Raw genomic sequence first — 15331 nt, forward strand, 5'->3', positions numbered from 1 at the left:
CTCGAGAATTAATCAAGCAAATGAACCCAAATTAGGCATATGGAGGTTTTAGGGTGCAATAAATGTTTCAATGGTGGTTAGACACTCCACCCCCTTCTCTTAGGGAAGGCTGTCATACAAATGGAACACAAATTTCTGCATTACTCGAGAACTAATCAAGCAAATGAAACCAAATTAGGCATATGGAGGTTTTGGGGTGCAATATATGTTTCTATGGTGGTTAGACACCCCACCCCCCTCTCTAAGGGGGTATGCCATACAAATGAAAAACTAATTTCTGCATAACTCGAAAGCTAATCAAGCAAATGGAGCCAAATTTGGCATGTTTTTAGGGAAAATAATCGAAATTCAAGCGCTGGTTCTTTTTATCACCCCTGTTCCCACTCGACGTGTGGCAGCATAACATCCTTTAGGATTTGGGCGTAGAGGTAGTGATCCATGATATTATCCACCTAGTACAAGGGGCCAACCCCGCACCAGAAGAAGCACCTCTACACCATAATGTTCCCTCCTCCATGTTTTTCGCGAACTTCAGTCGCGTCTTCAGATGCTTCGGCGGGATCGGGATCTTCCGGGGGATTTACCGCTGCAGCTGAACTCACGGACAAGTTCAGTTCATCCCAGATCTTTTTCTAGTGATTGTGATTAGACCTAGTGATTGACCATAAACGTTCAAATCAGGCTAACAGAAGAGGTTTTGTGTTCCATCAGGACAACGCAAGGCCACAGATTTCAGAGAGCTTGATCGCGATGTTGCAATGATTTATGCATCCACCATATAGTTCGGACCCGGCACCAAGCGATAACCACCTTTTCCATGCATTGGAAAATTTCCAGAGTGATGAGAAATTGGGATGAAGAGAAGATTGTAAAAAGTTTATTGCTAGAGTTTATCGCCAATATGGACCAAGACTTCTATGACAGATACATTATGAAGCTACCTTTAGAATAGCAACAAATTTTACAACGAAACGGTGAATCGGACAAATTTCACCCAAAAATAATGGAATACATTTTCCCCAACCTGGACGGCGCCAGTGGTTGTGTGGTTAGCGTAACAGCCTCACAATCCGGTCGGCCTGGGTTCAATCCCAGCTGGCGTCGTTGGGATTTTCTGAGGCGAAAAATCTCTGGTTACGTCTTCCTTCGGAGGGGAAGTGAAAGAAGTTGGCCCGGCTCATAAGTTGTTGAGTCTGATAGGTAGGAACAGGTGAAGTCGCCTCCCTGATGTCGGTGATTGGCACTGAAGTGGCGGAAATAGGCCGATGAAAAATAAGCGAAGATAAAAAAAAAAAAATTCCCCAACCTACTATTTGTTTAAAATTTGTAAATTCCTTCATTGTGCTGTGATTTGAAATTCAGGCACTTTTTTAATTATGATTTGAATTCCGGACACTTTTGCTTTAAATTCCGGGCACATTTTGTCAATAGGATTTCTTTGAGGGAAATAAGTTATTAATTTTTGTAAAATTTATTATTTCGTTCGAAAATTCTTGCTCCATTCTTTCTAGGGCTTGTAACATACTTTTATGTAACCCCACCAATGAGGAATTTCATTGTCATCGTTTGATCCGCCCGGATTTAAAATCACCTTCTGAATGTGTTTTTATTCCGAACATGGGTTTGCGAAACATAAATATTCGATTTGATTTTTTACATTTTTTTGTCAACAGCTAGGTACAATGATTGACACTACACTGAATTGATACAATTGAACATGCAAAAGTTTTTTTTTCTTCTTTTTTATTAAGGGAGTATTCTAGTCTAGAAATTTGAAAAAAAAATATTTTTTTTCCTTCATATTTCTTTAATTTAGGCATTCAAGAATATACTCTAGAAAAGACTTATCGAAAATCGTACTATTTATCGAATTAGAGCCATTTTAGTGATGTGGTATCTAACCTGTTACGCCCATACGCGTTTTTTTGGAACTAGTTTTTTTTCGAACTGGCGTACACGATATCTCAAGTTCTACTGAACCGATCAAAGCCGAAATTATATGGATACTTTCTGAAGGCATCCCTCTGTTGCTTGAACCTCTAAAATTATTTTTTAATTTTACAATTTTTAAAAAAATTGGGAAACGTAAGAAAAAAATTTTTATACCGCATTTTGTTTTTCAAACGGCCGTCATTTTGCCAAAAAACATGTTTTTCACTTGTCCGAGGTTCAAGCGATAGCGGCATCTTTACTGATTCAGAATCTGTTCGATTTTTTTTGTTTCAGATAACCAGAAGGGCTGGAATCGTGTACGCCATGGCACAACTTTTTTTGGACCTTCTCACTTAATTAGCTCTTAACTATTCTAGTTATGGATATTTTTTCTCCGTTCAATTTTTGTTTTATTGTTAAAATATAGATGGACAAATAGTGATATAATGGATGGTAAAAATATTCTTTGTTTTATTTTTACGGAGCTCGAAAAAACGTCCGAAATTCAAATCTCTACACTAGAATACCCCCTTAAAGATATTTTCAGCCAAAGGCTGTTTAATCTCTGAAAAGATGTTACGGTTTTGGTATGATATTGAATATAATGAAGAAGTGTCAGGATTAAAAAGTCGTTCGGATTCAAAGAGCATGTCGAAATAAAAACAGAAATTTATCTCTCGATAGCCATTCGGTCGTAGTTCTGTGCGCATGGTATCTAAGGATTTTTTTGTGAATCAGTTTCAGTTTCTGAATCAGTTTGGACGACTGAACACATATTCTAGGAGAGGTGAACAGATATTTTGTTCAATATAAGCGATTAATTAGCATAGAAATTACTTTGATGTTTGGGGGCAAAGTGGTCATAGGTGCATAACGACTTACAATGTTCTAATAAATAAAAATGGAAGGCCAAATGTGTAAGCGCAAAACCAGATGAAGGAATGGAACAATTTGGCCCTTTTTTATTTTGTTGTATTCGTCTCTTCCCGTAGATCAATATAATGAAGAGAAAAAAAAATCGAAAAACTCGGAGTCAGAAAACAAAATCAGAAAATTCGGAATATTGAACTCCCATATGTACTACAATGACATCGTTGTTAGTCCAATTGAATTTCGCGTATGCGGAATCGAGCTTCGTGTTCCATTGGTGTGAAGCGAAAATGGCAATAGATTCTCAAGGTGGGAGAACGTGTTTTGAAAATGAAATCTCTATATATATATATATATATATATATATATATATATATATATATATATATATATATATATATATATATATATATATATATATATATATATATATATATATATATATATATATATATAAATCTCGTGTCACGATGTTCGTGACACGAGATCCTCCGAATCGGCTCGACCAATTTCAATGAAATTATGCGCAAAAAAAATTTTAGGCATGAAAATAGGTCGTAAACTATATATGACGCCGCTAGGATATCGATTACCGTATATTCAGTACCGAATAATGTAACCAGAAAAGAAAAAGTTTTTTTTCTGAATAATTTTTTTGTATAATTTTCTAAAATTTGACTTCAAAACATACATAAAACCACAAATTTTCACTCTCTAACCCCCATTTCTTATTCTTCCATCGTGATTTAAATATTTTTATAAACAATAGCTAAATAATACATTTATCCGCCGTTAGTTTTTCAATTAAAACGAGTTTACGAAAATAAATTATGAATTTAAACGAATTTAAACGTAGTTTAATGAAAAATTGCGCTATGTTTGCTTCATCGAACTTCCATCCACATATGCCTAAGTAACCTCAATCAGCCTAAAGCCTGGCGCACTATTGAATGAGCACAATAAATTATAGAAATTAATCATATCACACATGCTCGGATTGCACACCAACATCGACTGGAAGCATGTGAGTAGATTCAATGCACATGTTATTGAAGACATTGCTGGAATCATAGGAAGCGACTGCACTGCAACGCGAGAAATTGTGTATATTGTGGAATTCTAAAAACACTCTCCATCGTCCTCTTCAATGGCACTAACGTTCGTTGCCGAGCAACACGCCTTGAATATATTCTGAGTGACAAGCTCTACAATATGTTAGACCAATAGGCAAATCAGAATAAATTTCTTTGACGAAAAATTCCCCATCTGTTCTGAGAGAACAGATGGATATTGCACAAACATTCAGCAACAAGATCCTGCCATATGGACTTCATTCAATATAAACATCATTAGTTTTTTTGAATGAGAGTGCACTCGATGGATTTCTATGTGTGTCATATGATGATTTAATGTAGTCAGGAAAACGTCATTCTACGTTGTCAAGCTGTGTCAACAATTTATGGTCGACATGTACACGAAGGAGAGAGCGAACGGCTACGATTCTCACGACACTATCAACAGAAGCGGTGTAAGAAGGAATACATTCTCTTGCGACACACTATCGTGAGCAATGCCGACACTGCTTTTGTTATTGTGATGTCATAACGTAATTTATTTTCATGATATTACAGCATGTATTCGTGAAAATTATAATGGATTTTCAGGTTGAATAAGCACGCTTTTGAAACAAAAATAATATATTAAAATTAACCCTAATGTATCAAATACGTGTTCTATGTAAAAGGATTACTCTTTTACATTTTCTGGTCGGTCAAAATCTGGAACACAATTGTGTCTGATAATGATTTCATATCCATATAAACAAAAAAAGATTCAACAAATGTGATGCTAAGTGCAAAACTCGAGGAAGGGATCGTCCGATTTGAGCCGTCTTTATTTTGTTTTGTATTTGTCTCTGCCCATATATCAATGTTAATGCAAAAAATGCACAGTGTTGCCAAGTTTGGCCATCCCTGTTTTATATAAATTAAAATGGATCGCTAAAATGGGAAAATTACGAAAATTGGTTGAAGGTTGAAGGTCGAAGGCGTTATTAGTCCCATTGAATTTCGAGTTGATGGAATTGTTTTTCATGTTGCGTTAATATGAAGCATAAATGGTGATGGATTGTCAGGGAAAGATGGTGATGGATTGTTAGAGAAAGAGAAAACTATAAAACTCTTAATAAAAAGACCAATCAATAAATAGTTCTAGGCAGTTGAGAGTGAAATCGATCAATGGTAAAGGATGGCAATTCATCACACAAAATTCTTGTTTTTGGCGACTTCGGCAATGGAATGTGTAGAATAACTCTTGCTACGTTTTATGAATCTACTCACGATTGCCCGGAAATGGCATACACCACCATTTATATGTGCAATTGGTGACACGTTTACAATAAAAATTCACTGCAAGCGATGAAGATCAACTTAACGTTCGTGCAGAGCTGCAATTTGTAATTGTCACTGCATATGTAATGGAAGTTTACACGTTTACGAGGGTGCATTTGGTTACGTTGGGCTACCTGAATACCGTTCCTATATAAAATGCTAAAACTTCGAGGACTAAAACTAAACGGACTTTCAAATACGTGAGTTTGGATTTCAACGAGGAGATAAATTTCTTCATTATTCCAGCATGTAGAGATTTTTCATGCTACGATCAATTATATATTCCGTTGCCTAAATGATTTGGTATCGCTCGCACGTTATTGCGTGTTCGACATAGTATTTACTTCAATAAATATAAGAAACAACAACAGGAACGAAAATCGAACGTTTGCTCGATGAAGATAAAATGCAATCTGCGACAATCATCAATTCGTTGCTGACAGTTTTACCGCCTACTTGGTCGGTCGAAACGTATTGTCGAAGCTCAGTAACAGGCATAGTGTTGCATCGTACTCCGTCAGTCACCATTTGACCAAGATTTTTGTCAGTAGGAATTGACTAACGCGGCTCGTCAATTGTCAGTGACATTGATGAAAAAATGCAACTCTGCGTTCGTGATAATCACTTAAAATTATTGGCAGTAATGAAAGTGCCTGACTGCAGGCTTTTCGAAATTCGTGCATGCTGTTTTCGATCAATATATCAGACAAAGTTCACGCGTCTCGACTCTTGTGTTATACTCATTATGACAGATATGGTGTTGAGTTTCAACAGAAGAGAATTCATCCGATACTGGTAAATATCTAATTCCTTCATTCGTGAATAAATTTTGATAATTTGTGGCACTGGTTCTAGGATTGAACCTATGATCTTGCTTTGTAAAAGATGTAAATATTCGAATGTTTTCATATCAAAAATTTATGTAAGGCGGGAGGCGAACCAGCCCAGAAGGCTGAAACCTCTCAAATAAAGAATAAAAAAAGTTAGGCGGGGCGAAGTTCACCGGGTCAGCTAGTAATAAATGAAATTTTACGTTTCTGGATCAAACATGTATCCCATTTAACGGAGAAATATGTTATTTGCAAGTGAATCAAGAATCTTGAGCGAAATTGTGTCTGAAAATATATTTATATAATAATGACGAGTTGTGGTAGAAGTAACAGAAAATTTATAGTAGAAGGAAATTGTAAAGGGCCATCGATGGAGAGTTATGAGGTTGAACCTACGAACGTTCTCTTAGAAAAAAAAAGTGAATGCTCGAAAGAATTAATATCAATAAAATTATTTTTGGGCGAAAAAGTTTCCCGGGTCAGCCAGCAAATACCAAAATAATCTGGTTGAAATTTCATGTTCAATACCAGTCCAGAAACTTAATTATCAATTTTAACTAATTTCGTTCAGGACTGATGATTCTTCATTTGAGATGAAATAATTCTACAGTATAAAACAGGGAACAATCTCACCTACGAATACGGTAAACATTGTCACCGACGCACAGGATGAATTACGCACAAAATCCTACCGTATGAAAGCAAGACCTCTTACTAAATCAGTCAGACTAAGAAATCAAATTTCGTGTGGGATTTAAATCTTAAAACTCGAAAATTCGTTCGTATTTGATTTCTACAACACGGTGGGGCAGGGAGCGAGAAAATGAAAAGAGATAAAAAAATAAATGAAACACGAAAAAGCTGACAACATTTGAACCTCTGCTAATCCCAAAATGATATATGTTAATTCGTTCTCTTTTGATCGGTTTTCAATAACGTTTCATCTCTGGCTTCCCGACCATATGAATACACAAATTAATCGGATTATGCCATGACACCATGAAGCACTATCCGAAGCATTGATTAGTGAATGAGTGAGTGAGTTTGTAACATTAGACATTGTTTGTAATGGCATGTAGAAGTATGATATTCTTGTAGGATTGAATAACAGTTCTCAATGCATATATTCACTACAATATCAGCACGTTCCCACGCGAAAAAAAAATTCTTTTCCGCAAAACCAAAACAGTAATCAACAGCAATGCACGAACCAAAACAAAACCCAACTTCGCGTTACTTATAATTTTCAAAATTTCCATCACGATCGCTCTCCGCTACGTAAGATCCCAATCACGAAAATACCGCCTTCTCCCCCATTCGAGCTCTTGCTTTTCGGTCGGTGTTTCCTCCACCTGCGGCGAAAATACTTGTTTTTCTCGGCGGTCCGACTGCTGAAGCGTGTTCCAATGTGTGTTCCTATATGTGATAATACGAAGCGGTAAAAGAAAAATATGCGTTTCATGCAAATTATTTCACTGCCATCCATTAGTAATACACCCCCAAGTAGTTCACACGCCAACGGATTGCGGCCGCCGCGAGTTCTGGGAGACGACCGACTCTTTGGTGGAGAAACATTTTCTGCCGCATAATAAATGGGATTACAGGGAAAATGGTGTGCAATATTGAAAAAAAAATACAACTCAATAAACGACACTATGTGCGGTGTTGCGGCTGACCACATGGAGAACGTGAAGCCGAAGAGAAGGATGTTCCTATTACAGTGATTTATGTTAATTCCAGGTCCGTACCAGTATTGTGCATGTGCTTATTTACCCGTCACACGGATGACCGACGGAGTGCTTAAGTCGATTTAGTTAAAAGCCTTTCGTGGCGGATAGTTGATTATTGTGGTTTCGTTGGAGAACTGAGTGCGGAAGAAGGTGCTTATTAGTGGAAAACCATCGCAGGAAAAGTTCGATCCAGAAGGGGTTTCAAATCGAAAAGTACAGCGATGAATTGCGAGAGTGATTAAATGGAATTAAAGTGGAAAAAGAGCAATATGTTTACCCCTGAATAGTGTGCAATTTATCGTAGGTGATATGCTAGTGAAGTGATAATTGGTTTTCTGCTGAGTTATTAGAGTTTCTAGAGAACACAACAGACAACAACATTTTGCTAAGCGGATGACCTCGTTTGGTCGTTTCATTCATTTGAGAGTAAGTACAATAACCAGAAGTTGTTCTTTTTTTTAAATGTTTTATTAATTTCAGATATGAAATAAAATTTTCGCAAATAATAAATTCTAATGCTTGTTATGCTAATGTCTCTAGTGATACGTGAATCTGTCCAATTCTAGTGTGGGTTTTGTTTCATCGAAACACAACATTGCAACGGTTTATACGAGGGCAGTCCGATAAGTACTTAGCCTACAAAAAAAAGGTCACAGGAGGGTTGTGTCCGAGACACGACCGCATAGTTGACGTAGGATTCCGTTAGACTATCTGTTGATTTTGAATACGTTTGAAGAATTATATCGTTAAACTCTTTGATTATGATTTGGTGGCCCTGAAAAGGGCCGTTTTGTTTGGTTGTTGGGTATTGTTTGTTAACTCCCCCAGTGTTTACCGAGTGATGATGGCAGAAGGATCATAACTAAAAATGTTGATTCCCACGAAAAACTACCCTATGCAAAATATCAGCTCGATCGGACTTCATTTACTAGTGTCGCACATCGGTCAAAGTTTGAGTTTTCTAAAAATCGAAAAATCACCCAAGAGAAAATCGGGGTTTTCACAAAAAGTTTTTTGATGAAAAATGTCTTAGGATTGTATGAAACGTCGAGATTTACTGTTATCCCGATTTCTTTTTTGATTTTTCGGTTTTCAAAAAAATCAAACTTTGACCGCTGTGCGACACTAGCAAATGAAGTCCGATTGAGCTGATATTTTGCATAGGGTAGTTTTTCGTGGGAATCAACATTTTTAATCAAGTTCGCTTTGACAATTCGAGATGGCCATTTTCATTGGCACTCTAATGATTATATAAAATTGGTTATATTTCGAAAATGATTAGTTCAGGATAAAACATCATATTTGAATCAGACAGCTCGATTTTGGGTTACGAGGTTTTGAAATAAAAGTAAATGATTTTGAATATGTCCTTTTAACTGTGGCAAAAGAGAAACTGAGGTTGGCCAGGCCGAGCGCAATATTCTTAGCACATTTGCTGTCAGCCAACTACATGAATCAACCACTGACTAATTAAGACGGGAAGGATTTCCAAACAGGCACCCATATTTTTTGATTTTTTTCAATAGTTTGGTTTCCAAAGAGTTTAGAGGGTATACTGTTTTGAATATAGTTTGCCAATCGAATAAAGTGATTATTTTACTACTTCGTTCAGACGGAAAAGAGCTTTACACGCTCAAAAGTTTGCACCCCAAATGTAATGCTCGTTTCCTAAATTTTAGACTTAAGCCAAAGAAAACAACAACAACAACAATTACGCAGTGTCTCTACCCAATATGTATGTTCGATAGCACGAGAACGGTTCTCCAGTGGAAACTGCCCCCTGGACGCTTGAACTTGCAAGTACTTAGCAGAAACACTTTTGGAAAAATAGTTCTGAGATGAACTGATAAATTAACTCCTTCTGCTGGGTAAACTGTAGAATGAAGCCCACTGCTGGTGCTGATATTGTTGCTACTAAAGTTGTTACTGAGAGAGAGTGAATTTAGTTTCATTCAGCAACTGAACAGTGTGCAACGTTTTCCATTCTTTCCTTGTATCGAAAAAACCGTTGTGTGTGATATCTCTATTAGGATAGACTGTTGTCTGACCACTTGCAATCCCACTCGTTTCCCACGACGTGAAAGCGATCATCTAATATTATAATTTTAGCGAATCTTTCGAAAAAATGAATCGTTTGTTTGAGAAACCCCATAAGTCCATTTGACGGGCTTGCGAGAAAACGACTAAAGACTGTGTTTCTCAAAAGTTTGACCTGGTACTCCTGGTACTGCTATCAGGTTCGGTTATCACAACCAAAACACATTATGTGAAACCACTTTTTCATCAATATGACAGTTCAAGCTCGAAATATAACGTTTTGAGAGAGAGAAATATAACAAACGAGAAATCAATGATTGTGTATGATTTCTGTTCTGCGTTGAAGGAGAGAGGAGAAGAGAGGGGGCACTTCCATACTTCTTAATTGAGGCTAACTATACCTTTCTAGTGTCCAATCATGCATTGTGTAGCAATCACTACGATATGCTTATTGCTAAAGGGTTGTCGAACGAATTTCCAATCCGAAAAATACTTTAGGCATTGGCGGGATTCGAACTCCCCAACCTTCGGCTCTAAACGACGCGCTTACCATCTGCGCTATTGCCAACGACTACAGAAAGAAAACATATGAGGAGCAAGTTATGAAAAACGTTTTTGACGTAGAACTACGTGCCAAATCAGAAAACAGGACACGTTTTTATGTAATAAAGTTAACGTTAAAAACTATTTTTGCCGCGAACGGATTTTGACGATTTACCTAAGATTTGTTTGATATGCTATACATTACAATCCCCTGGTGTGTAAATGGTTGAAATTCATGAAAACTATAAGCTCACCAAGAAAATAAATGTTCTGAAATTTTGCCTGTGATTTTGTTTCGTATGACAGCAGAAAAATTCTTTCCTCCAAGTATGATAGCTAAGCTAATCTAGACCGGCAATATTAACAGAAAGATATGTGTGTGTATATTTAGTTGCTACAAGCCATTGATATATGGCTCTGTGTGCGTACGTGTTTCATAACCCGTACGTAGAAATAGCGCATCTTCGCTATGCTGAAACCCCATTTGTATCTGCTCCCGTGTGCATAGGCCCTGTTGCGATGCAACAATCGCCTAATTTTTTGATGCTATGAGTGACGCTTGTTTGGTACTGCAGGTTATGCAGCCGTAAAGATAAATATAAACAAGGAGGGGAGATAGCGGGAGAGAAATATTTGCGATAGTGTATTAGTAATGAATTTCTGCGAGGCAAATATTCAGTCTTTTTCCACGCAGTTAACATTGTTTGTTTTCCGTCACCATAAAGGCTTCGTTGGTGCCTTTGACATTGCATCAATGCATTGAACTGACGCTATGGCGAAGCAGGCGTTAAGGTTATGCGTCAAAAAATTATTTGTGGAATACCAAGCATCTTGAATGTCGTGCTTGAATGTTATAAGTTATTTGGGTTCGCGTGCCAGTCGTAAAACTGCCTTCAACTAGGATTGAATTTGCGCTAATCTTAATCATAATGAACAATGCTACTTTTTTCGAGGTTGTTGAAATTAACAGAAAAAAGCTAATTATTTGTGTACACACAAGCGGTGGTTCAAAAACCACAGAACAACAGCATGACAAAACAACATATAAACAGACACAACACAGAAACAATAACAAGAGCATTGTCACAAGGTAGGAACGGATAGAAACGAACCCGCTATACAAAGCGCAATTGTATTAAAGTAGTTCGGGACAAAGGTGCGCACGGGGCAAAAGTGCGCATTGGCCTTCTTTAAGCAAACGAGCATAAAAATTCGACAATAGTGTATTCGTTTGATACATTATTACACCAGCAGCTCACACATATAAACAAGATACATTTTTTACAAAGTGACAAAAAGTTATGAGGCAAAAGGGTTTTGCGATGTTTTGATTTAATTTTTTCAGTTTTGGAGATGACGATTTACTTACCTAAAATAACTGGAAAGTTCGAAACTATACTGTCAAGGAAACCTTCATTCTATAGTAGATGATAGTGCGTATTCGATTATGTGAAAAAGTTTATAAGTTTGTTTTAAAAATCCGATTAGTTCAAAAATTGTTTGTGGGGCAAAGGAGCGTAGTTGCTGTGGGGTAAAAGTTCGCACTAGCGTTTTGTTCTGAAAAAATATTACAAAATTTTTTCAACAAGACTTTTAACGGGACCCACAAAAAGAAAACTGATTTGAAGAAATGCACTCCATAAATGCTCAAATGGCCCGACAAAGACTTCGGGAGGGAGTCTCGAAGCGTCGGATTGCGGCGGTATTACTGAATCAGCTGTGAGGAAGAGGCTCATATCAGTAAATGTTTAATGATTTGAATCTTCTTTTATTGACATTTCCACTTCTGGGCTCTGGACAAAGCTTTCAATGGTGTGACTCTCAAAGATTTACGGCGCTTGGCGTTTGATTTTGCGGAAGCCAACAACCTCCAGCACGAATTCAACCAAGTTGCAAAACTGGCAGGAAGAGACTGGGATTCTAGCTTCATGAGGAACCATCGTCTGTCTTTTCGAACCCCACAACAGCACAACGATGCAACAGCGCTCCAAGGCAAAGCGTCGGAATCCGCAGAACCGAAATCCAAGATGAGGTATAGAAATAAACTATTGCTTCAAAATAGTTCAAAATGTATTTCAAATGAAAAATGTTTTATATTTTCACCATACATTCGCGAGTATAGATTACGTACATAAAAATAAATTCTGTCGGAACTTCAGTGTTCGAAATGATTCATATTGATATATCAATTGTGGGTGGGACGAGTTCGCCGGGTCAGCTAGTTTGTTAATAAAAACAAATTCTGTTTCAAATGTTGAACATTTTCGGATATCTTCTATTGTCAGTCTCTTCCCTCCCAAAAATTTCCACGTGGTATGTTCGACCATAACACCCACTCTTCTCCACCCATAAAAAAAACATAGAACACCCCCCCCCCTCCTGCCTACTGGACGGTACCAACACTTTCTAGTAATGATGCTTCTCCCGCTTCTGATGATAAAGCATTTATTTTTGGTACAGGTCGGACTCGATTATCCGGAGTATTTTATTTTTGATTTTCGGAAATTTTGAAAAAATTGTATAATAATTCTATATTGAATAGCTAATATGGGTATCAAAAGAAAGGGCTTGACTAGTAGAATGTAGTTATTTATGAAAAATGCAAATCCAAGATGGCGGCCACTACAAAATGGCGGATTACATATTTTCTCAGAACCCCATCAATATGGGTATCAAATGAAAAGGCTTCCCTAGTAGAACACAGTTATTTATGAAAAATGCCCAAACATGTATCAAAAGAAAGTTCTCGACTAGTAGAACTTAGCAGATAATGAAAAATCCAATTTCAAAATGGCCGCAGTCCCCAAACAACTAATTTCTTTTTGAATGGTTTCATTCAGCTTGACCTGTTTCTATGTATGTTTGAATGTTTGTTGGGTTTTCCCACAATAAAAATAAAATTGACCCCGTTCCTGGCTGAATGGCTTGGTTTGGAGAATAAACTACACTATGAACAACATAAATTCGAAAAAGTCGCCGCCACAAAATGGTCGACTTTGTATTTTTTGCAATTCCCTCAATATGGTATCAAATGAAATGATTTGACTAATAGAATATAGTACAGGTTGGACTCGATTATATGTGATTCGATTATTTACAATTTTGGATTCTATTATATTCAGTTTGGAATTTTTTTCATATAGGGTTGGGAAAAAAGAAATGTCGTATTTCTGATCGAAATTTTACGCTTTATTTAACATTCTTAAAATTGTCCAATTTAAGTCAAATATGCGCCATTTTGTTCGCAAACTTGTTGCCATTCAGAAGGCTACTTCATTATCCCACCTTATAACCCCCCCCCCCCTCCTTATTTGCAAAAAACTCAGACAGTCAGTTTTCGCAAGCCTCTTTTGAGGCCAACTTAGTATCACCAAGAGCGTTTTGCATGGACCGGAAGAGATGATAATCACTTGGAGCCAAGTCCGGACTATACGGTGGGTGCAATAGGACATCCCATCCGAGCTCCCGTAGCTTCTAGCGGGTCATCAAAGATGTGTGAGGCCGAGCGTTGTCCTGGTGGAAAACAACACCATTCCTCTTGATCATTTCTGGCCGCTTCTGGTCAATCGCCTGCTTCAAACGGTCAAGCTGCTTACAGTAGAGAACCGAGTTGAGGGTATGGCCATAGTTGAGCAGCTCATAGTGGATGATTCCCTTCCAATCCCTCCAAACACACAGCAAAACCCTCCTGGCCGTCAATCCGGGCTTGGCGATGGTTTGGCCGGCTCACCGCGCTTCGACCACGACTTTTTTCGCTTTTGGTTGTCGTACGTGATCCACTTTTCAACATCAGTCACCATCTTCTTTAAAAATGGATCGAGTTTGTTCCGTTTCAGCAGTACATCGCAGGCGTTGATTCGGTCTAAAAGATTTTTTTGCGTCAACTCGTGTGGCACCCATACATCCAGCTTTTTTTGGAATCCAATCTTCTGCAAATGATTCCAAACGGTTTTATGGTCTATACCCAGTTCCTGGTCAATCGAGCGAGTGCTCACATGCCGGTCTACTTGGATGATTTCAACGATTTTATCGGTTTTCACGACGATTGGCCTACCAGTACGGGGTGTATCTTCGACAGTCACTACACCAGAACGAAATCGATGAAACCAACGCTGTGCTGTGCGAATCGTTACAGTATCGGGTCCATTAACTATACGAATTTTTTCATTTTTTCGGCTGCCTTCGTTGCAGTTTTACCTCGCAGGTAGTAAAAACGTAAAATATGGCGAATTTCTTGCTTGGTGGACTCCATCTTTGACGCGCTATAACTTGAGACTGAAAAGGGCAATCTCAACACTGTCAAAACGACACTTGTAGCACAGATTGTCGTCTTTAAATAGCCGTATAGTATGACCCGGTACGATAAGTACAACACAAGATATGTTTCAGTGCTGCCATATATTGACAATATACGACATTTCTTTTTCCCCAACCCATTATTTCAATTATGGCTTATTTCATGAAGAAATGTAACTTTTCAACGTTAAGGTGAAGTTTTAGTGGCTATTACAAGTACAGTGGGGTAAAAATCGTGATTTTTGAAGATTTTGCTTGAATTTTCACCAGGAATTGATTATATCGATATTGCAGCCAAATTAAGAAAGATAGAAGTTGTGCGTCAAAGAACAAATTGTGGAGCGGTTAAATAACTTTATTTTAATTGATAGGTCACTATTTATATTTCGGGAATAGGAACAAAAACAAATAGTTAAGCTGCGAATATATTTTTATTGTTTTTCAAAGTACTCGCCACAATGATCGATACACTTTGTTTTTTGCGTGTTTTTGATACACGCAATTGTATTAAAGTAGTTCGGGACAAAGGTGCGCACGGGGCAAAAGTGCGCATTGGCCTTCTTTAAGCAAACGAGCATAAAAATTCGACAATAGTGTATTCGTTTGATACATTATTACACCAGCAGCTCACACATATAAACATGATACATTTTTTACAAAGTGACAAAAAGTTATGAGGCAAAAGGGTTTTGCGATGTTTTGA

At 37.5% G+C, this 15331-nt stretch overlaps 1 protein-coding gene across 1 annotated transcript in view; it reads left to right on the plus strand.

Annotated features, from left to right (window-relative positions):
* The window catches only part of LOC129776408 (uncharacterized), a 139450-nt gene that overhangs the window by 34272 nt on the left and 89847 nt on the right, over window positions 1-15331 (plus strand). Inside the window, exon 2 of the mRNA XM_055782034.1 lies at window positions 7763-8178. The gene's annotated coding sequence lies outside the window, so the exon portion shown is untranslated. The remainder of the gene's footprint in view (window positions 1-7762; window positions 8179-15331) is intronic.

The sequence above is a fragment of the Toxorhynchites rutilus genome, chromosome 3 (assembly GCF_029784135.1).
Source record: "Toxorhynchites rutilus septentrionalis strain SRP chromosome 3, ASM2978413v1, whole genome shotgun sequence".
In the NCBI taxonomy this organism is placed as follows: domain Eukaryota; kingdom Metazoa; phylum Arthropoda; class Insecta; order Diptera; family Culicidae; genus Toxorhynchites; species Toxorhynchites rutilus.